The sequence below is a fragment of the Lepidochelys olivacea genome, assembly GCF_965140295.1.
Source record: "Lepidochelys olivacea isolate rLepOli2 genome assembly, chromosome: 9".
NCBI classification, from domain to species: Eukaryota; Metazoa; Chordata; order Testudines; family Cheloniidae; genus Lepidochelys; species Lepidochelys olivacea.
The window spans coordinates 54,343,860-54,367,431 of NC_140419.1; positions in this window are offsets into that span (position 1 = coordinate 54,343,860).

Here is a 23,572-nt window from a genome sequence, read left to right on the forward strand (position 1 = left end):
CTTATTAATTCTCAGGCCTTAGCTCCCAGACCTGATTTAAATGTCACTGGAATGTCTCAAATCTCAACACACATACAAAATGTAGTGCAACAGGGACCTATCCTGAACCAAAATCTAGTGTTGGCTAACCAGTCATCTGGGAAGCTGAGAGGAAAAATTTGCAATCCCTCTTTCTAAGGTGATAAACATCCTCCTGGCAAATTGGGGAGGAAATTCACAAATGCTGTCTATGTTCTACTTGAAGTTTCAATGTTGCTGTTACAAGGGACACACATCAAGGCAAAGTCAGCTGCAACTAAAGACATTCTAGTGTTTTTACAAAATGGCCTAACTATGGGGCCAAAGGCCAACACTTCTTGGAAAGACAAGTCAACAGCTAAAGGCATATTGCACTGTAAGGAAGCCATGAGGTCTCTTTCATCACTATCACATAACAGATTTCTGAGGAACATCACTCATATCATAATAATAATTAATGGTACAGTCACTCTTTACAGAGCATGGTGTATGCGCCGATGAGTTCTTTGATGGCTGCTGAGTCTGATGAGCAAATGACAGTCCCATCCACAGGTATAGAATCATAGAATATCAGGGTTGGAAGGGACCTCAGGAGGTCATCTAGTCCAACCCCCTGCTCAAAAGCAGGACCCATCCTAGGGTCTAGGGCACAACCACGCACTAGCTATGCTCTGAATCCAAGCAGCAGATTCTTTCTTTCCCTGACATTGGTCATCACAAAGCTCGATCCTGTCCGCCTCGCAATGCGTCCCTCCATCTACAAGCTAACTCTGCCAACTAGAGCGGCATATTGCCCTCCTTTCTCAGTCATCCACAGAGATTCCAAAGGATACTAAGTCATCATTGCAAGCATCCCGAAATCTGTGCAGTAGTCTGCCTCTCTTTCTAGATCCTTCATGAGCTTCAGAGTACAGCACACTCTTTGGGATCCTGTAATCCAGCATTCACTTGACATGTCCAAGCCACCTGAGTATTTTCTTACTAACCAACATTCCCATGAATGGCAAACCAGCACGATTTAACACTTCCACATTTGTCACCCTGTCTTCCGATCTTATTCAAAGAATTTTACGCAAGCATCTGATATGAAAGCTGTTTAATCTTTTCATAGAATCATAGAATATCAGAGTTGGAAGGGACCTCTGGAGGTCATCTAGTCCAACACCCTGCCCAGAGCAGGACCAATCCCCAACTAAATCATCCCAGCCAGGGCTTTGTCAAGCCTGACCTTAAAAACTTCTAAGGAAGGGGATTCCACCACCTCACTAGGTAACGCATTCCAGTGTTTCACCACCCTCCTGGTGAAAAAGTTTTTCCTAATATCCACCCTAAATCTCCCCCACTGCAACTTGAGACCATTACTCCTTGTCCTGTCATCTGCTATCACTGAGAATAGTCTAGATCCAACCTCTTTGGATCCACCTTTCAGGTAGTTAAAAGCAACTATCAAATCCCCCCTCATTCTTCTCTTCCGCAGACTAAACAATCCCAGTTCCCTCAGCCTCTCCTCATAAGTCATGTGTTCCAGGCCCCTAATCATTTTTGTTGCCCTTCGCTGGACTCTCTCCAGTTTTTCCACATCCTTCTTGTAGTGTGGGGCCCAAAACTGGACACAGTACTCCAGATGAGGCCTCACCAATGTCGAATAGAGGGGAATGATCACGTCCCTCGATCCGCTGACAATGCACCTACTTATACACCCCAAAATGCCATTGGCCTTCTTGGCAACAAGGGCACACTGTCGACTCATATCCAGCTTCTCGTCCACTGTCACCCCTAGGTCCTTCTCTGCAGAACTGCTGCCTAGCCATTCAATCCCTAGTCTGTAGCGGTGCATTGGTTTCTCCGTCCTAAGTGTAGGACTCTGCACTTGTCCTTGTTGAATCTCATCAGATTTCTTTTGGCCCAATCCTCCAATTTGTCTAGGTCCTTCTGTATCCTATCCCTACCCTCCAGCGTATCTACCACTCTTCCCAGTTTAGTGTCATCCACAAACTTGCTGAGGGTGCAATCCACACCATCCTCCAGATCATTAATGAAGATATTGAACAAAATCGGCCCCAGGACCGACCCTTGGGGCACTCCACTCGATACCGGCTGCCAACTAGACATGGAGCCATTGATCACTACCCGTTGAGCCCGACAATCTAGCCAACTTTCTACCCACCTTATAGTGCATTCATCCATACTTCTTTAACTTGCTGACAAGAATACTGTGGGAGACCGTGTCAGAAGCTTTGCTAAAGTCAAGGAATAACACGTCCACTGCTTTCCCTTCATCCACAGAACCAGTTATCTCATCATAGAAGGCAATTAGATTAGTCAGGCATGACTTTCCCTTGGTGAATCCATGCTGACTGTTCCTGATCACTTTCCTCTCATCTAAGTGCTTCAGAACTGATTCCTTGAGGATATGCACCATGATTTTTCCGGGAACTGAGGTGAGGCTGACTGGCCTGTAGTTCCTAGGATCCTCCTCCTTCCCTTTTTTAAAGATTGGCACTACATTAGCCTTTTTCCAGTCATCCGGGACCTCCCCTGATTGCCATGAGTTTTCAAAGATAATGGCCAATGGCTCTCCAATCACATCCGCCAATTCCTTTAGCACTTTTGGTATGTTTGACGTAAGTCATCCATGTTTCTGAGCCAAATAGAAGAGTGGATAAAACACGTCTCATAAATATGCATTTTCACTTTAATTAACAATTTGTTGTTGTTCATGGCTCTGTCTTGCAAAAAAACAAAGTTCCTGGCTGCTTTGCCAATTCTTCTAGTGAGCTCAGCATCAAGATTTACATTCCTGGTAACAGTAGAGCCAAGGCAGCCAAATTGGTCAGCAACATCCAGATGAATGCCATCTAAGTTGGATCTGGTTCTGAAGAGCCTTGCTGCATGATAACAGTCTTCTTCAAGCTTATTGCTAGCCCAAAGATTTTGCACAAATCAAAGTACTTGGTAATAAGATGTTGTAGAGCAACAACACTGTGAGCCACAAGGGCTGCATCATTTGCAGACAACAGGTCCCTTATGATGATGATCCTCACTTTCATCTTAGCTCTTAACTCTTATCAGTCTTCTGGCAATATGCAGATTCCTGTCATGATCTTGATCTGTCAGTTACAAATCCTAATAAAACTACCTTTCAGCTTCACATTTGGTAGATCTCTTCCTCTTTTCACTGAAAGTATTTTGCCTACTTGCCACCTCTCTGTCCAGGGGGATTTCAGAGCTTAGCATGCTTTCAGTGACATCTCAATTACATGTATATCACAAATGATAGTTCTGTGAACTAACCAGCCTTCATTCCTAAGGTCACTACAATCTTCCTCAGCCCTGGTCGACACTAGGACTTTAGGTCGAATTTAGCAGCGTTAAATCGATGTAAACCTGCACCCGTCCACACGATGAAGCCCTTTATTTCGACTTAAAGGGCTCTTAAAATCGATTTCCTTACTCCACCCCTGACAAGTGGATTAGCGCGTAAATCAGCTTTGCCGGGTCGAATTTGGGGTACTGTGGACACAATTCGACGGTATTGGCCTCCGGGAGCTATCCCAGAGTGCTCCATTGTGACCGCTCTGGACAGCACTCTCAACTCAGATGCACTGACCAGGTAGACAGGAAAAGAACTGTGAACTTTTGAATCTCATTTCCTGTTTGGCCAGCATGGCAAGCTGCAGGTGACCATGCAGAACTCATCAGCAGAGCTGACCATGATGGAGTACCAGAATCACAAAAGAGCTCCAGCATGGACTGAACAGGAGGTACGGGATCTGATCGCTGAATGGGGAGAGGAATCCGTGCTATCAGAACTCCATTCCAGTTTTTGAAATGCCAAAACCTTTGTCAAAATCTCCCAGGGCATGAAGGACAGAGGCCATAACAGGGACCCAAACCAGTGCTACGTGAAACTTAAGGAGCTGAGGCAAGCCTACCAGAAAACCAGAGAGGCGAATGGCCGCTCCGGGTCAGAGCCCCAAACATGCCGCTTCTATGATGATGCCACTTCTGCATGCCATTTTAGGGGGTTCAGCCACCACTACCCCAGCCGTGTTGTTTGACTCCTTCAACAGAGATGGAGGCAACACGGAAGCAGGTTTTGGGGATGAAGAAGATGATGATGATGAGGTTGTAGATAGCTCACAGCAAGCAAGCGGAGAAACTGCTTTTCCTGAAAGCCAGGAACTGTTTCTCACCCTGGGACCTGGAGCCATACCCCCCGAACCCACCCAAGGCTGCCTCCTGGACCCGGGAGGCGGAGAAGGGACCTCCGGTGAGTGTACCTTTTAAAATACTATACATGGTTTGAAAGCAAGCATGTGAAAGGATTACTTTGCCCTGGCATTCGCGGCTCTCCTGGATGTACTCCCAAAGCCTTTGCAAAAGGTTTCTGGGGAGGGCAGCCTTATTGCGTCCTTCATGGTAGGACACTTTACCACTCCAGGCCAGTAACACGAACTCGGGAATCATTGTACAACAAAGCATTGCAGTGTATGTTTGCTGGCGTTCAAACAACATCCTTTCTTTATCTCTCTGTGTTATCCTCAGGAGAGTGAGATATCATTCATGGTCACCTGGTTGAAATAGGGTGCTTTTTTTCAGGGGACACTCAGAGGAGCCTGTTCCTGCTGGGCTGTTTGCCTGTGGGAACAGAAATGTTCCCCGCTGTTAGCCACAGGGAGGGGGGAGGGTTGAGGGGGTAGCCATGCGGTGGGGGGAGGCAAAATGCGACCTTGTAATGAAAGCACATGTGCTATGTATGTAATGTTAACAGCAAGGTTTACCCTGAAAGAGTGTAGCCACTGTTTTATAAAATGTGTCTTTTTAAATACCTCTGTCCCTTTTTTTTTCTCCACCAGCTGCATGTGTTTCAATGATCACAGGATCTTCTCCTTCCCAGAGGCTAGTGAAGATTAGAAAGAAAAAAAAAAACGCACTCATGATGAAATGTTCTCTGAGCTTATGCTGTCCTCCCACATTGACAGAGCACAGACGAATGCGTGGAGGCAAATAATATCAGAGTGCAGGAAAGCACAAAATGACCAGGAGGAGAGGTGGTGGGCTGAAGAGAGTAAGTGGCGGCCTGAAGACAGGGCTGACGCTCAAATGTGGCAGTAGCGTGAAGAGAGGAGGTAGGATTCAATGCTGAGGCTGCTGGAGGATCAAACCAGTATGCTCCAGTGTATGGTTGAGCTGTAGCAAAGGCAGCTGGAGCACAGACTGCCACTACAGCCCCTGTGTAACCAACCGCTCTCCTCCCCAAGTTCCATAGCCTCCACACCCAGACGCCCAAGAACGTGGTGGGGGGGGGGGCCACCAGCCACTCCACCACAGAGGATTGCCCAAAAAAAGAAGGCTGGCATTCAATAAATTTTAAAGTTGTAAACTTTTAAAGTGCTGTGTGGCATTTTCCTTCCCTCCTCCATCACCCCTCCTGGGCTACCTTGGTAGTCATCCCCCTATTTGTGTGATGAATGAATAAAGAATGCATGAATGTGAAGCAACAATGACTTTATTGCCTCTTCAAGCAATGATCGAAGGGAGGAGGGGAGGGTGGTTAGCTTACAGGGAAGGAGAGTGAACCAAGGGGCGGGGGGTTTCATCAAGGAGAAACAAAGAGAACTTTCACACCGTAGCCTGGCCAGTCATGAAACTGGTTTTCAAAGCTTCTCTGATGCGGGCTGCGCCCTCCTCTGCTCTTCAAACCGCCCTGGTGTCTGGCTGCATGTAACCAGCAGCCAGGAGATTTGCCTCAACCTCCCACCCCGCCATAAACTTCTCCCCCTTACTCTCACAGATATTGTGGAGCACACAGCAAGCAGTAATAACAGTGGGAATATTGGTTTCGCTGAAGTCTAAGCGAGTCAGTAAACTGCGCCAGCGCGCCTTTAAACATCCAAATGCACATTCTACCGCCATTCTGCACTTACTCAGCCTGTAGTTGAACGGCTCCTGACTACTGTCCAGGCTGCCTGTATACAGCTTCATGAGCCATGGCATTAAGGGGTAAGCTGGGTCCCCAAGGATACACATAGGCATTTCAACATCCCCAACAGTTATTTTCTGGTCTGGGAATAAAGTGCCTTCCTGCAGCTTTTGAAACAGACCAGAGTTCCTGAAGATGCGAGCGTCATGTACCTTTCCCGGCCATCCCACGTTGATGTTGGTGAAACGTCCCTTGTGATCCACCAGAGCTTGCAGCACTATTGAAAAGTACCCCTTTCGGTTTATGTACTCACCGGCTTGGTGCTCCGGTGCCAAGATAGGGATATGGGTTCCGTCTATGGTCCCACCACAGTTAGGGAATCCCATTGCAGCAAAGCCATCCACTATGACTTGCACATTTCCCAGGGTCACTACCCTTGATATCAGCAGATCTTTGATTGCGTGGGCTACTTGCATCACAGCAGCCCCCACAGTAGATTTGCCCACTCCAAATTGATTCCCAACTGACGGGTAGCTGTCTGGCGTTGCAAGCTTCCACAGGGTTATCGCCACTCGCTTCTCAACTGTGAGTGCTGCTCTCATCTTGGTATTCATGCGCTTCAGGGCAGGGGAAAGCAAGTCACAAAGTTCCATGAAAGTGCCCTTACGCATGCGAAAGTTTTGCAGCCACTGGGAATCGTCCCAGACCTGCAACACTATGCGGTCCCACCAGTCTGTGCTTGTTTCCCGAGCCCAGAATCGGCGTTCCACAGCATGAACCTGCCCCATTAGCACCATGATGCATGCATTGGCAGGGCCCATGCTTTCAGAGAAATCTGTGTCCATGTCCTGATCGCTCACGTGACCGCGGTGACATCGCCTCCTCTCCTGGTATCGCACTGCCAGGTTCTGGTGCTGCATATACTGCTGGATAATGCGTGTGGTGTTTAATGTGCTCCTAATTGCCAAAGTGAGCTGAGAGGCCTCCATGCTTGCCTTGGTATGGCGTCCACACAGAAAAAAGGCGCGGAACAATTGTCTGCCGTTGCTCTGACGGAGGGAGAGGCGACTGACGACACGGCTTACAGGGTTGGCTTCAGGGAGCTAAAATCAACAAAGGGGGTGGCTTTACATCAAAGAGTATTTCAGGCAGGAGTTCACGGAGAGTTCCAATAAGAAATGGTGCACCTAAGTTATTGTTCTTATTGGAACAAGGAGGTTAGTCTGGCCTCTGATTGATACATGGCTAAATTTACCTCGCTGTGAGTGACTGCAGTGTGACCTAGAGGAATGAGTCCCCTAGACGGGGGAGGGGAAGGAAGCAAATGAATACAAAACAAATCTGGTCTATTTCTTGTTTTGATCCACTCCATCTATCTTTTACATCTTTGGCTGGCAGCAGATGGTGCAGAAGGACTGCATGCCATCCACACCTATGGCTGCCCGGCAGAAGATGATGCAATGGGACTGCTAGCAATCCTCATCTCTTGCCTGACCGGCAGAAGATGGTACAATATGACTGCTAGCCATCCTCATCTCTTGCCTGCCTGGCAGAAGATGGTACAGTACGACTGCTAGCAATCCGTATGACCTGCCTGCTCACCATAAGACAGTTCAATAGGACTGACTGCAGGACTAAAGAGAATGACTCGGTCAAGTCACTCCAAATTTAGTCCCTGCGCCCATGTCTGTCCAGGCGCTCCCGGCCGACGTGGCCAGGAGCACCTCGGACATGACGATGATGGCTACCAGTCGTATTGCACCGTCTGCTGCCACAAGGCAAGGGGTTGCTGCTACTGCGTAGCAATGCAGTACCGCGTGTGCCAGCACCCAGGAGACATACGGTGACGGTTACCTGAGCGGGCTCCATGCTTGCCGTGGTATGGCGTCTGCACAGGTAACTCAGGAAAAAAGGCGCGAAACGGTTGTCTGCCCTTGCTTTCACGGAGGGAGGGAGGGAACGGGGGCCTGACAATATGTACCCAGAACCACCCGCGACAATGTTTTAGCCCCATCAGGCATTGGGATTTCAACCCAGAATTCCAATAGGCAGCGGAGACTGCGGGAACTGTGGGATAGCCACCCACAGTGCAACGCTCCGGAAGTTGACTCTAGCCTCGGTACTGCGGAAGCACTCCGCCGAGTTAATGCACTTAATGCACTTAGAGCATTTTCTGTGGGGACGCACACACTCGAATATATAAAACCGATTTCTAAAAATCCGACTTCTATAAATTCAACCTAATTCCGTAGTGTAGACATACCCTCAGATAATAGGATTCTATTAAAGAAGTATTCTCCTTCTGGGTGAATACAAACATCTTAAGGAAGTAAAATGTATGAGTTAGATATGGACAGAGTCTTCAGGGGCATAAAGGTACAAGGCAGAGCCATCATAGCTTCAGGTGCAACTCCTTTCATTACTATGCACTCTGTGAACAGAAGAACAATTTTTGTGGACAGACAGATCACACACCTCTTATGAGGAGATCTGTAGACTACTTACAGGGCCTTCCACCCACACTTTCTCAAGCACTAGAGAGTTAACATCCTAACCCCTGCTGATGCAGCATTTGGTTAGAAGGGTGTTGTGGAACGGGGTGTCCCAGTAACCTGTGAGTTCCTTTTCAATTCTGCCTGGGCAAGCAGAATCATCCCAACCTCTCTAGGGATGATTTACTGCTTTCTACATCCCACTGGGTAGAGCGTCTGACATGGAGAGGCCTGAGAAAGGGAAAATTCTGCAGAGACTAATCACTCATTCACTTGATAACCCTTTCTAAGTGTTCTGTGAGTGTAGTTCTCAGTATTTTTATAACTCACTGCTCAGTGGGGTCCTTTGAAGGGAGAGCAGTGCAGCTTGTGATTGGATAGGCCAGTGATTACAGGCAGCTGAGTCAGAGGGGCTCAGTCACACATTCCAGTTGTGTGTTGGGTGCAGGCTTTAAAAAGCACACAGGCTGCTGGTGGCTGTTTAGACACGTGGCTGGTGAGGCAAAAGCAGCTGGGAAATTAAGGGACTTAGCCAGCCAAGGGAGGTAGGGTTGTATGTTGTTTTTTGTTTCCTTAACTTGCAGATACTGTACAAGGAAGAACCCATCATGGAAGGAAAACAGCATGTCTCCACCACCAATGCTAGTTCTTCCTGCACCCATCGTGTCCTCCACCAGACAGGCATACTGACTCTGGAAGCTTCCACCCAGCGCTGGTCTTGATTGCTGAAAATGTGGCTTGCATATCCCCACCAATGAAAGCCAGCCAGGAGAATCACGAGGTGTGAGAGGTATCTGTTGGTGGAGTCCCTCTGGAAGCAGGTAAGAGAGCTGCAGGAGAAGGTGGCTTGTCTGCATAGCATCTGGGAGCACAAGGACTGCATCAACAGGATGCACATGGAGACATCTGGGATGGAGCATGCTAGTCAACTACAGATGACTGCAGCAGCACCAGAGGAGGAAGGAGAACTGGCTGATCTGCGAGAAGGAAATTGGCTGCTGGCCATGTCGGGCAGTAGACAGTGCTCCACCCTCCACCCAGGTCTCTTGTCCATCAGGGTGAAGAACTGGCATGTTATATTGGCAACTGGAGGTGAGGAGCAGACCCCAATGGCTGAGGGGAAGGAGCTATTTGCTTCCAAGGCTGGGAGACTCACAGCCACTGCAGGAGGAGGTGTAGAGTGCTGGGGATAGGGGACTGCCTTCTGAGGGGAATAGAGGCATCCATCTGCCAAACTAATACAATGTCCCAAGGGGGGTACTGCCTACCTGGAGCCCACCTCAGACACTACAGAAAGGCTGCTGAGGCTCATCCATGCCTCTGGTCACTACCTCATACTGCTCATCCACATGGGCACTAATGATACTGCTGAGTCTGACACTGAGCAGATCAGCAGTGACTACAGGGTTCTGGGAGCTAGCGTGAAGGGGTCAGGAGTAGGAGGGTGAACCAGAACACAACCTGCAGTTGAGAGTAAGGGCACAAGCAGGGACATGCACATCCTGGAGATGAATGCATGGCTGTGCAGATGGGGACAATGGGAGGGCTTTGGCTTCCTAAATTATTGGATGAAGTTCTGGGAAGATGGTCTGCTGGGAAAAGATGGATTCCATCTGACCAAGAAGGGGAAGAGCAGCTTTGTGCACCGACTCTCCACCTCGTGAGGATGGCTTTCAACTAGGTTCAAATGGGGCAGGTGACAAAAGTCTACAGCTAAGTATGAAAAAGGCAACCTTAACAGAGGGTTAGATGTTGGAGGGGACATGGAAAATTACAATAGGGTCATAGGAGCAACAAAAGGGAAATCAGTGGGGGAATATGCTAAACATCTTAGATGTCTATACTCAAATACAAGGAATATGGGGAATAAACAGGAAGAACTATATGTATTCATACATAAGCTAAATTATGACTTAATTGGCATCACAGAGACTTGGTGGGATAAGTCTCCTGATGCAAAGGAAAGATAGGAAGAATAACAAGAGGCCAATATGGCTCCATCAGGAGCGCTTTATTAATGACCTAAAAATCAAAAAAGAAATCCTACAAAAAGTGGAAACATGGATGAATTGCTAAAGACGAGTACAAAAGAATAACACAAGCATGTAGAAACAAAATCAGAAAGGCTAAGGCACAGAATGAGTTACACCTAGCAAGGGATATAAAAGGCAATAAGAAGAGGTTCTTTAAATACATTAGGAGCATCAGAAAGATGAAGCAAAATGTCGGTCCTCTACTTTATGGGCAAGGAGAGCTAATAACTGATGACATCAAGAAAGCTGAGGTGTTAATGACTATTTTGCTTCAGTCATCAAAAAAAAGGTTAATGGTGACCAGATATTCAACACAATTAATATGAAAAATAAGGAGGAAGGAATGCAGGCCAAAATAGGCACAGAACACGTTAAAGAATATTTAGATAAGGTAGATGTATTCAAGTCAGCAGGACTGTGAAATTCATTCTAGGTTACTTAAAGAACTAGCTGAAGCAATCTCATAACTGTTAGCAATTATCTTTGAGAACTCCTAGAGGACAGGTGAGGTCCCAGAGGACTGCAGAAGGGCAAACATAGTACCTAGCTTTAAAAAGGGGAACAAAGAGGATCCAAGGAATTATAGACCAGTTAGCCTAACTTTAATACCTAGAAAGATACTGGAACAAATTATTAAACAATCAATTTGCAAGCACCCGGAGGATAATAGGGTTATACGGTCTCCCACAATATTCTTGCCACAAAGTTAAAGAAGTATAGGCTGGATGAATGGACTATAAGGTGGATAGAAAGCTGGCTAGATCGTCAGGCTGAACGGGTAGTGATCAATGGCTCCATGTCTAGTTGGCAGCCGGTATCAACCGGAGTGCCCAAGGGTCGGTCCTGGGGCCGGTTTTGTTCAATATTTTCATTAATGATCTGGAGGATGGCGTGGATAGCACCCTCAGCAACTTTGCAGATGACACTAAACTGGGAGGAGTGGTAGATACGCTGGAGAGTAGGAATAGGATACAGAGGGACCTAGACAAATTAGAGGATTGAAAGAAATCCAAAAGAAATCTGATGAGGTTCAACAAGGACAAGTGCAGAGTCCTGCACTTAGCACAGAAGAATCCCATGCACTGCTACAGACTACAGACCGAGTGGCTAGGCAGCAGTTCTGCAGAAAAGGACTTAGGGGTTACAGTGGACAAGAAGCTGGATATGAGTCAACAGTGTGCCCTTGTTGCCAAGAAGGCTAACAGCATTTTGGTCTGTATAAGTAGGAACATTGCCAGCAGATTGAGGGACGTGATCATTCCCCTCTATTCGGCATTGGTGAGGCCTCATCTGGAGTACTGTGTCCAGTTTGCCACCCCCATGGCACCACGGGGCTAAGCCAGGCTCCCTGCCTGCCCTGGCCCCGCGTTGCTCCCAGAAGTGGCTGGCACTATGTCCCTGCAGCCCCTGGGAAGGATGGGGGGCAGAGGGCTCCGTACGCTGCCCTCGCCTGTGCATACCTCTCCCGAAGCTCCCATTAGCCCCAGTTCCCCGTTCCCAGCCAATGGGAGCTGCGGGGGGCGGTACCTGCAGGCGACGGCAGCGCGTAGAGCCCTCTGCCCACCCCCCTCCCCTAGGGGCCACAGGGACATAGTGCCAGCCACTTCTGGGAGCAACAAGGGGCCAGGGCAGGCAGGGAGCCTGGCTTAGCCCCGTGGCGCCATGGGGGTGGCAATCCCATGGGCCAGATCCAAAGCCCTGACAGGACGGATCCAGCCTGTGGGCCATAGTTTGCCCAACCCTGATCTAGGAGTAACTCTTGCTCACACCCTTACCTACAAGGATCACCTCACCAAAACAGCTCAGAAGAATAAGAGCAGTAATGGGCTCCTAAATTGCTTGTGGGCTCAACGTAGAGAGTTAATGTGCAAACATTGCTCAGCTCAGCAATGGCTCTCTGTTACTCAATTGGAGAATACTATGTTCCTGCGTGATTCAATTCTACCCACACAAACCTACTTGATGTATGACTGAAACAAATGATGAAAATAGTAAGTGTGTCAATGAACACTATGTGGCTACCAGTTCTCTCAAATATCCCAGCTCCTAACACCGGGAGTCAGATTGCATCAGAGAATCTCCTGGACAAAATCCAGGTGATGCCACAACTGCCACTTTTCAAAGCTATACAGGAGGGGCCTTGCCGCCGACTCATCAGCAGAAAATCAACCTGGACTATGTTACCAACCAGCTCCACAGCAGATGCTGCTGTGTTGTGGCAAGCAAAATGGGGCAGAGCTGCTGCCTCTGTAAGAAACTCCTTCCTCATCACTCAATCTGAGGGGAGACTGCCTGGCTTCAAGCTGCCATGCTATCTCCAGCACAAATGCAGCCATTCCAGATGAGGGGTGTGGGAAATGACCACACCTGGGGACTCAGAAACAACCCTCTTTGTTGAGGATGCTGCACACTACTGGATGGCTGCTCATCTCATGCTGCTGTAACAGGAGGGCTTTGTAGACTCCACACTGTTGTCCCCAAGATTGAGGAATTGGTAAAACGTGGGATGCCTCCCTAAGCCCTTTTTGACACTTCTGACATTTTGAATTTATTCTATCTTTATTGTACCATTTGTGCACGCACTAATAATAGTGTCTTGTGAAATGAAACCTCTGCCATACATCCAAATCTTGTGTCAAACTCCCTTGGCTAATTGTGGGTGGTAAGACTCACTGTGCTCATCGGCCTCCTGCCTTTTCTATAGGTGTAATAATCTTCTAGCATGGCATTTGTAAATAATAGTTTGTCTGTAGTAACAATAGTTGTAGCCACAATCAAACGTGACTATTGTGTTGATCACAATAAAAAAGTTGTCAGTGATGAGCCCTGGATACATCACCACAGGATTTTTGTAGTCTGCTGCCTGTGTGATTTGGATGTGGTTATAAGGGTTTGCCAAGTCCTCGATTGGTCCCAGATGCAGACAGCTGAACCCTGCTACTGTAAGAGAGAAGGCTCTGAAGTCACCCTTTGCTATTAGTATTTATCGAGTGCTGTAAGAGTACCAGCTGAGAGACAAACTCAGCAGAACTGGCCCCTTCCTCAGATCCCTCACAGCTTAATGGTTTGGTGCACAGGTGTTTCTGACATGTACAGCAAACATCTCTGGCTGGAGTATGTTGGAAAATAGAATCTTACCAGAGAGGGAGACAATAAAGAGACCAAGGACAGAGCCTGGAGGACCCAGAGGAAAAGCCACCTAAGGGGGAAATGCTGGAAGAGAAATTGGAGTCAGAGGAAAACCAAACACAAACCAGAACATCCCACCAGGGAGAGATTGACTATGTCAAAGGCAGTGGAAATAAGAAGGAAAAGGAGAAGAGGGCCTCAGCCTTGTTCGGCAGTAATCCTGATTGCTAATAATAACTAAAATAAATACTTTGTTAGCTCTTGTACAGCATTTCTCATCCCTGGATCCCAAAGCGCTTTACAAGGAGGATGAGAATCATGGTCTCTTAGTATCAGGGGGTAGCCGTGTTAGTCTGTATCCACAAAAACAACAAGGAGTCCGGTGGCACCTTAAAGACTAACAGATTTATTTGAGCATAAGCTTTCATGGGTAAAAACCTCACTTCTTTAGATGCATGGAGTGAAAGTTACAGAAAGTTACAGTCCAGCCACTCCCAGTCCCTACTCAAGCCCAAATTAATGGTGTTAAATTTGCAAATGAATTTTAGTTCTGCTGTTTCTCTTTGAAGTCTGTTTCTGAAGATTTTTTGTTCAAGTATTTGGCTCGTTACAGAAGCAGCTTTGCCTCTCCTGGCAGACACCTCCTCATCTATTGTTGGGAGTGGACTACATCCACCCTGATTGAATTGGCCTTGTCAACACTGGTTCTCCACTTGTGAGGTAACTCCCTTCTCTTCATGTGTCAGTATATTTATGTCTGCATCTGTAACTTTCACTCCATGCACCTGAAGAAGTGAGGTTTTTACCCATGAAAGCTTATGCTCAAATAAAACTGTGAGTCTTTAAGGTGCCACTGGACTCCTTGATGATCTCTTAGGGTATGTCTACACTACAAAATTAGGTGCCTTTTATAGACATCGATGTTTAGAAAGCAATTTTTTACTGTCGATTGTGTATGTCCACACTAAGCGCATTAAGTTGGTGGAGTGTGTCCTCAATACCATGGCTAGCATCAACTCACAGAGCGGTGCACTGTGGGTAGGTATCCCATAGTCCCCGCAGTCTCCACTGCCCATTGGAATTCTGGGTTAAGCTCCCAATGCCTGATGGGGCAAAAACATTGTTGCAGGTGATTTTGGGTACATGTCGTCAGTCGCCCCTCCCTGCGTGAAAGCAACGGCAGACAATCAGTCTCCCCTCCCACCCTCCCTCCCTGTCCGTGAAAGCAATGGCAGCTAATCATTTAGTGCCTTTTTCCTGGGTTACCCATGCAGATGCCATAGCATGGCAGGCATGGAGCCCGCTCAGCTCACCGCTGCTGTTATGAGCATTGTAAACACCTCATGCATTATCCTGCAGTATGTGCAGAACCTGGCTAGCAGCCACCAGCACGAGGACAATTGTGAGGAGGACATGGACACAGACGTAACCGAAAGCACAGGATGTGGCAATTGGGACATCATGGTGGCAGTGGGCAGGTTGATACAATGGAACGCCGATTCTGGGCCCGGCAAACAAGCACAGACTGGTGGGACCGCATAGTGTTGCAGTGGCTGCAAACTTTCGCATGTGTAAGGCCACTTTCCTGGAACTTTATGAGTTGCTTTCCCCCACCTTGAAGTGCAGGAATACCAAGATGAGAGCTGCCTGACAGTTGAGAAGCGAGTGGCGATAGCCATATGGAAGCTTGCAACTCCTGACTGCCGACTGTCAGTCGGGAATCAATTTGGAGTGGGCAAATCTACTGTGAGGGCTGCTGTGATCCAATTAGCCAGTGCAGTCACTGACCTTCTACTAACAAGGGTAGTGACTCTGGGAAATGTGCAGGTCATAGTGGATGGCTTTGCTGCAATGGGGTTCCTTAAGCGTGGTGGGGCGATAGACGGAACTCATATCTATATCTTGCCAACCAGTACGTAAACTACATGGGGTACTTCTCAATGGTGCTGCAAGCACTGCTGGATCAGAAGGGACATTTCACTGACATCAACGTGGGATGGCCGGGAAAGGTGCATGACGCTTGCATCTTTAGGAACTCTGGGCTGTTCGAGCAGCTGCAAGAAGGGACTTACTTCGCAGACCAGAAAGTTACCGTTGGGGTTGTTGAAATGCCAATAATTATCCTTGGAGACCCAGCCTACCCATTTTTCCCATGGCTCATGAAGCCATACACAGGCAGCCTGGACAGTAGTAAGGAGCAGTTCAACTATAGGCCGAGCAAGTGCAGAATGGTGGTAGAATGTGCCTTTGGACGTTTAAAAGCTCGCTGGCGCTGTTTGCTAACTAGGTTAGACCTTAGCGCAACCAATATTCCCATTGTTATTGCTGCTTTCTGTGTGCTCCATAATATCCATGAGAGTAAGGGAGAGACATTTATGGTGGGGTGGGAGGTTGAGGTAAATGGCCTGGTGGCCGATTTTGAGCAGCCAGACATCAGGGCGATTAGAAGAGCACAGCTAGGTGCACTGTGCATCAGAGAGGCTTTGAAAACCAGTTTAATGACTGGCCAGGCTACGGTGTGACAGTTCTGTGCGTTTCTCCATGATGCAAACCCACCCCCTTGGTTGATTTTAATTCCCTGTAAGCCAACCACCGTCCCCCCTTCAATCTCAGCTGGCAAAGGAAATAAAGTCATTATTGTTTTGAAACTATGCATTCTTTCTTTATTAATTGAAAAAAAAGTGAGATAACTGACAAGGTAGCCTGGGTCGGGTGGGGGAGGAGAGAAGGACAAGGCCACATTTTTGATTTGCAGCCACACTACAAATCAAAACTGTTTGAATGACAGCCTTCTGTTGCTTGGGCCATCCTCTGTTGGATCATATTAAAGAAGTTCTGTATTAAAATCACAAATGAGTTTGATTCCCCAGAGTTTAAATTCCAGGGTATTACTAATTAAGAGGTCTCTTGGTTTTTGGTACTGTTTCTCTCCCTCTATGTGTGAAACTTGCAAGCTGCTAATTGTGTTAGTACATTCTAAGACAGAGTCTATTCTCAAAGCAATTCACAAGAGAGAGAGACTCAAAGCAATACTCTAACAACAGAAACAGCACCCAGAGACTCCCCACCCTTTTGTTGTATTAACCATTGTGATTAAAATAGAGATAGAGGATGTATGTGGATGGATGCTTGGTGTGGATAATAACTGAATGATCAGGGAGGTGCCAGCCTAAGAATCCAGTGTCCATCGGCTGAAGAAGGCGTCAAGTGGAAATAATCAGAGGACCCCCCCCCCCCCGGTGGGCAGACTGGAATCCACCCAACAGCCTCAAGAATGGGAGAACCAAAGAACAAGATAACATCTTGGAGCCGTCAGGAATGTGCTATCTGCTGATTGATTCAGCAACAGCATGATGAAGCAATTCCCATAGACTGGCATAGGAAGAAATTCCTATAAAAATAGACTCTAAAAAGTGAGAACTTTGGGGTCTGATTCTGCAAACCAACTTCCAGGAGCATCAGATGAGCATCTGACAAGGCCCTGCTCCCTCCTCATGTCCAGGCCACCTGGCCAGTGGCTTGGCATGAGCAACTCTAAGGCTGGTAACTATGATAACAACCTTGCAGAACCTGTGTGTGTGGGTGTGTATGTGTGTGTGTGTTTGTATGAATGAATGTGAGAATAAATATGAGATTGAATGGAATGTTATAGCTATAACTAACTGCTTACTATGATTCTTTCTGTATTCACAATAAATGTGGTATTTTGCCTTTTTCCCTTTAATAAGATCCTGCTGGTTTTTATTTTATTGGTATAACACTCTGGGGTGGAGTGGCTGGGTGCCTGGAGCCTCCCACCACGTTCTTGGTTACTCATCGCTGCCTGTTCATAAACTGTGTATTACAAAAAGATCTGGGTGGAACAGAAGTCAGAATCTCTGATAAACCAGTAGCTGTTAATGCTGTAATTCCAGTGCCTTTATTCAACTGTTTTTATACTTGTTTAAAGTTTTAAAGTGCTCTTCCTGATCCATTTAACTCACAAATTGTACTACTAAAGTTTTTCAAGTAATATACAGATCATTCCGATTGTAATGGTCACAAAGTGCAAACTGTCCAAAATAACTCCCAGGTGATTCATTAAGAACTGATCCCTCATATATGCGATGTCTTATACAAAGATTGAACTCCCTCAGAGTTCATGTATGCTTCAGTATGCAGTTACTCTTTAGAATATTTAAGGGGAGACTTTCAGACCCAAGGGGCAGCTAAACAGCCAGCTCCGTGTGAAGTCAGTGGTAGTTGTGCACCAACTCCCATCTGTGCTTTTGAAAATCTTCCCCATGTCTTATGAAGCTTACAAAGAAGGAAAGCTTTCCAATGCTATAATTGGTAAAAGTGGAGGAGCTTGGTTTGTCAGACTGATCAGCAAAGCCAGCGCTGACAAGCTACATGAAAAGGCAGCAAAACGCCAGGCCTCTGGACTGCATCAACATGCAGAAAGCCTTATAAGCCCACTTTCAAAGCCAATTTTAGAAGTACTTAATGAAGCTAGTAAGAATGCTGGAGACACAACACAGTTCATGCGAACAAACATGGCTGTGGCATCATACTTCCTATTTAAGCAAGAGATGCCACAAACTACAACGTTAAGTGCATTGTCACTTGTTCATCCTGAAGTTGAACACTGGTTCCGAACAAGACCAGCAAATGCTCACTGTCTTTCTGCAAGAAACTCAGCTGACTGGCTAGAAGCATGCGGTGCAACAGTGAAAGACTCAACAGTTGAAAAAGTGAAGAATTCTTGCACCATATTCAAAAAATTTGCATACATGGCTGATGAATGCACCAATGCAAATGGGCATCGAGTATTAAGTCGATTATCTTGATGTCAGTAGTAGGCCAGTAGCTGCATTTCTAGATGTTCAAATTATAGAAGACACATCGGCTGCATCTGTGACAACGCACATCTTAGAAGAGTTAAATGCTTGTCAGTTGGACCCCAAACAGATGGCTGCTTGTGTCTTTGATGGAGCTGCAAACTTCTCTGGAAGACATGGTGGAGTACAAGCTTTGCTTAGAGAAAAGTGTAACCCTAATCTCTCCTATACACACTGCAGAGGCCATCTACTTCAACTAGCACTAGTACGAGCTGCAGAATCTTCAAAAGACATTTAAAAAGCTATAAATTTAATATCTTCATTGTATTATTTTTTCAGCAAGAGTCCAAAAGGAGTGAATAACTTGGAAAATATAGAAGATACACTGGAACTGAAGTTCATATTAGTCCAACCTGGGAAAACCCTTTGGCTTTCTTGGCTGTTGTCTTAAAATTGTGATCCTTGTCTGTTGTCTTAAAATTACTCCAGCCATTATTACTGGCTTTGGAAAGTATCTACCAAGATAAGATGGATCTAAGTAGTGGGGCTGGTGGATTACTTTTGCTACTACGTTCAGAGAAGACTATTGCCATTCTCTCTCTCTCATAAGTCTACTGTTGAAACCACTTGGGTCATTAAACAATGCCATCCAGGCATCTGCTACAACAGTACAGTAACTCCTCACTTAAAGTAGTCCCAGTTAATGTTGTTTCATTGTTACATTGCTGATCAATTAGAGAACATGCTCGTTTAAAGTTGTGCAATGCTCCCTGTTAGGATGTAGATATTCAGGTCTGTCTGTAAAGGCCTATACTCCAAGAATTTAGATGTATTCTTATCACTTGGCTAGTTATAGAGGTATAAAAGAAAGAATCAAAACCACTGTCTGCTGGCGTAAGGGCCTTCTCTTACTGTGACAGTCTGAGGCCCTGTTCTTAGGCTAAGGCCTTTGTCTAAGCAGCAGAGGCAGCCATAAGCTAGGAAGTGAACAGTCACATCCTCACATTCCAAACTAGTCACATTGAAATAAGGTGCTATTGGGCTGTTAGGCACTATCAGGACAGGATTGTATTCCTATCACCTCCAGAGAAAGGGAAGTGCCTAGAAAATGTAAAAGGAAACTTAGTTTGACAGCATCCTGTCTGGCAAGAACTCACTTATCAATAGCTGGGATGTGAAATCCTCACTTCTGTATTGTTTTGTCATTGTCATTGTCATTTGTCATTGTTTGTCTGTATAATCTCTGTCTGGTTCTGTGATTGTTCCTGTTTGCTGTATAATTAATTTTGCTGGGTGTAAACTAATTAAGGTGGTGGGATATAATTGGTTACATAATCATGTTACAATATGTTAGGATTGGTTAGTTAAATTTCAGGAAAATGATTGGTTAAGGTATAGCTAAGCAGAACTCAAGTTTTACTATATAATCTGTAGTCAATGAGGAAGTGAGTGGGTGTGGGTGTGGGAGATGGGAACAGGGAATGGGGGTAAGAAAATTGGAATCATGTTTTGCTAAAGGGGGAAATGGGAACAAGGAATGGGAGTAAGGAAGTTGGAATCATGTTTGGCTAAGGGCAGGAATGGGAACAGGGACACAGGTGTAAGGCTCTGTGGTGTCAGAGCTGGGAAGGAGGATACTAAGGAAGGAAACTGGAATCATGCTTGCTGGAAGTTCACCCCAATAAACATCGAATTGTTTGCACCTTTGGACTTCGGGTATTGTTGCTCTCTGTTCATGCGAGAAGGACCAGGGAAGTAAGTGGGTGAAGGAATAAGCCCCCTAACACTCCCTTATAACGTTGTTTGGCAGCTGCCTGCTTTGTCTACTGCTTGCAGGAAGAACAGCCCGTTGCAGCTAGCTGGTGGGGGCTTGGAACCAGGGTGGACCGGTAGCCCCCTATCAGCTCCCTTATCAGCTCCCCACTCCCCTAAGTTCCTTGTGCAGCAGCCGCCCAGCAGGCTATCAATTGCTGGTAGTTCAGCTGTCCCTCCCCCCACTGTCATGTGCTGCTCCTGCCCTCTGCCTTGGAGCTGCTCCCGGGAGCCTTCTGCTTGCTGTGTATGGGAGGGGACAGGAGGTGGGTTAATGTCAGGGTGTCCCCCTCCTCCCTACTCCTGCCCCCCTCTTACCCCTTCTCCATATAGAGCAGGGTGGGGACAGGACAGGGCTCAGGACGGAGAGAGCTTGCTGGCCACAGCTGCTGTCTCAACTTTCTGATCTTTTTAAAGGCAATGTACTTATAATGGTGTCAGCATACTTAAAGGGGCAATGCGCATCTCTCTCTCTCCCACACACAGGGTGTGTGTCTCTGTCTGCCATGCTGTCTCCCCTCCCTCCATTTGTGCTGCCTTGTTGAGTGTGAGCTACATTAACAACAATGTGTTAACCCTTGCGGGCTCAGCCAAGTGCCAGTTCATCATTTAGCTGTAAGGCATTCCCTGGGAAATATCCCACCCTCTTCCACCCTCTAACTTCACCACCTCAACCAAGCTTCACAATCATCATTGCTCTGTACAGTATTAAATTGTTTGTTTAAAACTTATACTGTGTATAATATAATATAATTTTTTGTCTGGTGAAAAAAATTTCCCTGGAACCACGCCCCCCCACATTAATTCTTATGGGAAATTGGATTTGCTTAACATCATTTCACTTAAAGTCGCATTTTTCAGGAACATAACTACAACATTAAGTGAGGAGTTACTGTAGTAGATCTTTGTCCAGCAATAGAAGCTAAATTTGGATCAATCAGAAAGCTATCCGTTGAAAAAGTACTGGAAGAAGCAAAGACTTCAGTCCAGAAGTTGACTAATGAAGGCATTTATATTGAATCCTTAAGTGAAGAGGACAAGAAGTGTTTGTTAAGACAACTGAAAAAATACACAGACTTGATTCTTAAAAACCTACAACAGCGACTTCTAGATTCTACTCAACCTCTACGTAGCTTTTACAGATGCTTGTCCTATAAAACACCAACAGTTGAGTGGAGTGAGGCACTACCAGCTATGGGGCTGCCATGTGACCAGGACAGAATAGAGAATTTGAACACAGAGTGGAATATCATACGATGAATGAATGAAGGTTTGACTTCAACTTCTTTTTTATCGTCACCAGTGGCTTGACCCAATCTTTGTACTATGTTTCCTGGGATGAAAGAAGTAGGAATTCATCTCTTGCTACTCCCAGTCACAACAGCTACAGTTGGTCATTCTTTTTCATCATTGAATAAAGTTTTGTGTTCTGAAAGAAGTCGCCTTCTGCCTGATCATGTGAATGAACTAATGAGCATATCAATTGAAGGAATGGAAGTACCGGACACATGAGAAGCCACGAAAGATGAACGCATTGCATTCAAGAAGTTCGTTAGCAGAGTTGTGCAAAGTTATAACAAGAAACCAAGAAGGATGTAGACCTAGTGCTTCATAGAAGGCTTGAGTAGACAACTTTAATTTGTGTGATGATTTTGAAACATGAGTTAAATCTAATAAAATGGTCATGAAGCGTTTCAGTTTTTACTATGATGCCATACAGCCCACCTTCACCCTCACAGTCTCACCCCTCATCGGCCCTTACACACACACCCCTGTAAATTCGAACACCCCCCTAATTTCAATTCCTGGGGAAACCACTGCATTGGAGCACTCTGGGATAGCTCCTGGAGGCCAATACCATCAAATTGTGTCTGCACTACCCCAAATTCAACCCAGCAAGGTCGATTTTAGCGCTACTCCCCTCGCCAGGTAGGAGTACAGCAGTCAATTTTAAGAGCCCTTTAGGTCGATGGAACAGGGTTGCTTGTGTAAATGCATTGCTTATAAAATTGACCTAATGTGGCTAAATTCGACCTAACCTTGTAGTGTAGACCAGGGCCCAGTAGAGAAACAGTCATAGCAAGATACTGCTTCCAATAGACATTCATCCCAGCACCAGCACCAGAATTTGAGGTTCTAGAGAAGGTATAACAAACTCTCTGCCCCACAGAGAAAATAAAGTCAGAAGTAAATTTGCTGTCCTAGTCCAGTTACCTGCCCCATGCATGGCTACAGAATATTAATGTATTAATGTAGACAAAAGAGCTCTTCCACATAAAGGATTTGTGAGGAGTAACAGCATCTAGACTCTTTACTACTCATTCCTGTAGGGGTCACCAAAGCAGCGTCATAACCTCAGGCAGGCTACCTACAATGCCAAGAGAAGCGAGGCGGCCATAGCAGGAGTCAGGTGTCATGCTTAGGAAAATTTTGACCCAGAGCTGTCTCTGCCAGGGACATATGACCTCCAGGCTGTTGAGCAGTTAGTCTCTGTCCCCCTGCCCAAGGGTGCTGATACTGATGGGGCACCATGTCCTGTGTAGAGCTGGTCGGGAAATTTTCAACTATAAATTTTTTCACCAGAAAATGCAGGTTTGTTGAAACTGGAAAGTTCATGGGAAAGGATTGGTGTTGGTGATTTTTTTTTCTACTCAACATTTTTTTGAGAAAGTTTAGAAATTGTTGTAATGTTTTGTTCTGGCACTTTCTAAATGAAAAATTCTGGGTCTCTGGTTCAAATCAACTTTTGGTTTAGAAATTTAAGTGAATTATAATTAAAAAAAAAAGTAAAATAAATAAAAAATGGTTGAAATGAAAATGAAACATTTAGATTGACCCAAACAAAAATTATTTTGGATTTTGTTTCTGAAAATTTTCTAGACTTTGCTTTTTGTCCCATTTTGGGATAGGAAAACCAATTGCCACCCAGCTCCAGTTCTGGAAGCCAGCAGAGGAGATGGAGTCACTTCTGGGGACATGCCAATTGCTCCCTCTAGTTTTAACACACAGAGAGGACACCCCCTCTTCCTATACATGCACTGGTATGTCCCTCTCTTGCTCCTCCCATATTCAGACCCCCTCAACCAAACTTTTGTCCCAAGGATTTTCCAGGTGAACCTTAAAAAAGAAGAGCTCAGCTCAAGCCCAAATTTCCCTAACTACAGCATAGCTCAGCAGTGACTGCCCTAGTGACTCCACCTCTTATTTACATGGACGGAAGGAATCAGAGACCAAAGTCTTGTGTTCGGTCTAGCCTGTGGGGTTGGGACCTGCAAGTTACAGAACAAGAACAAACAAAACCAAAATAGAACTTCTCAAAAACCAAATAGGAGGAAAGGCTCA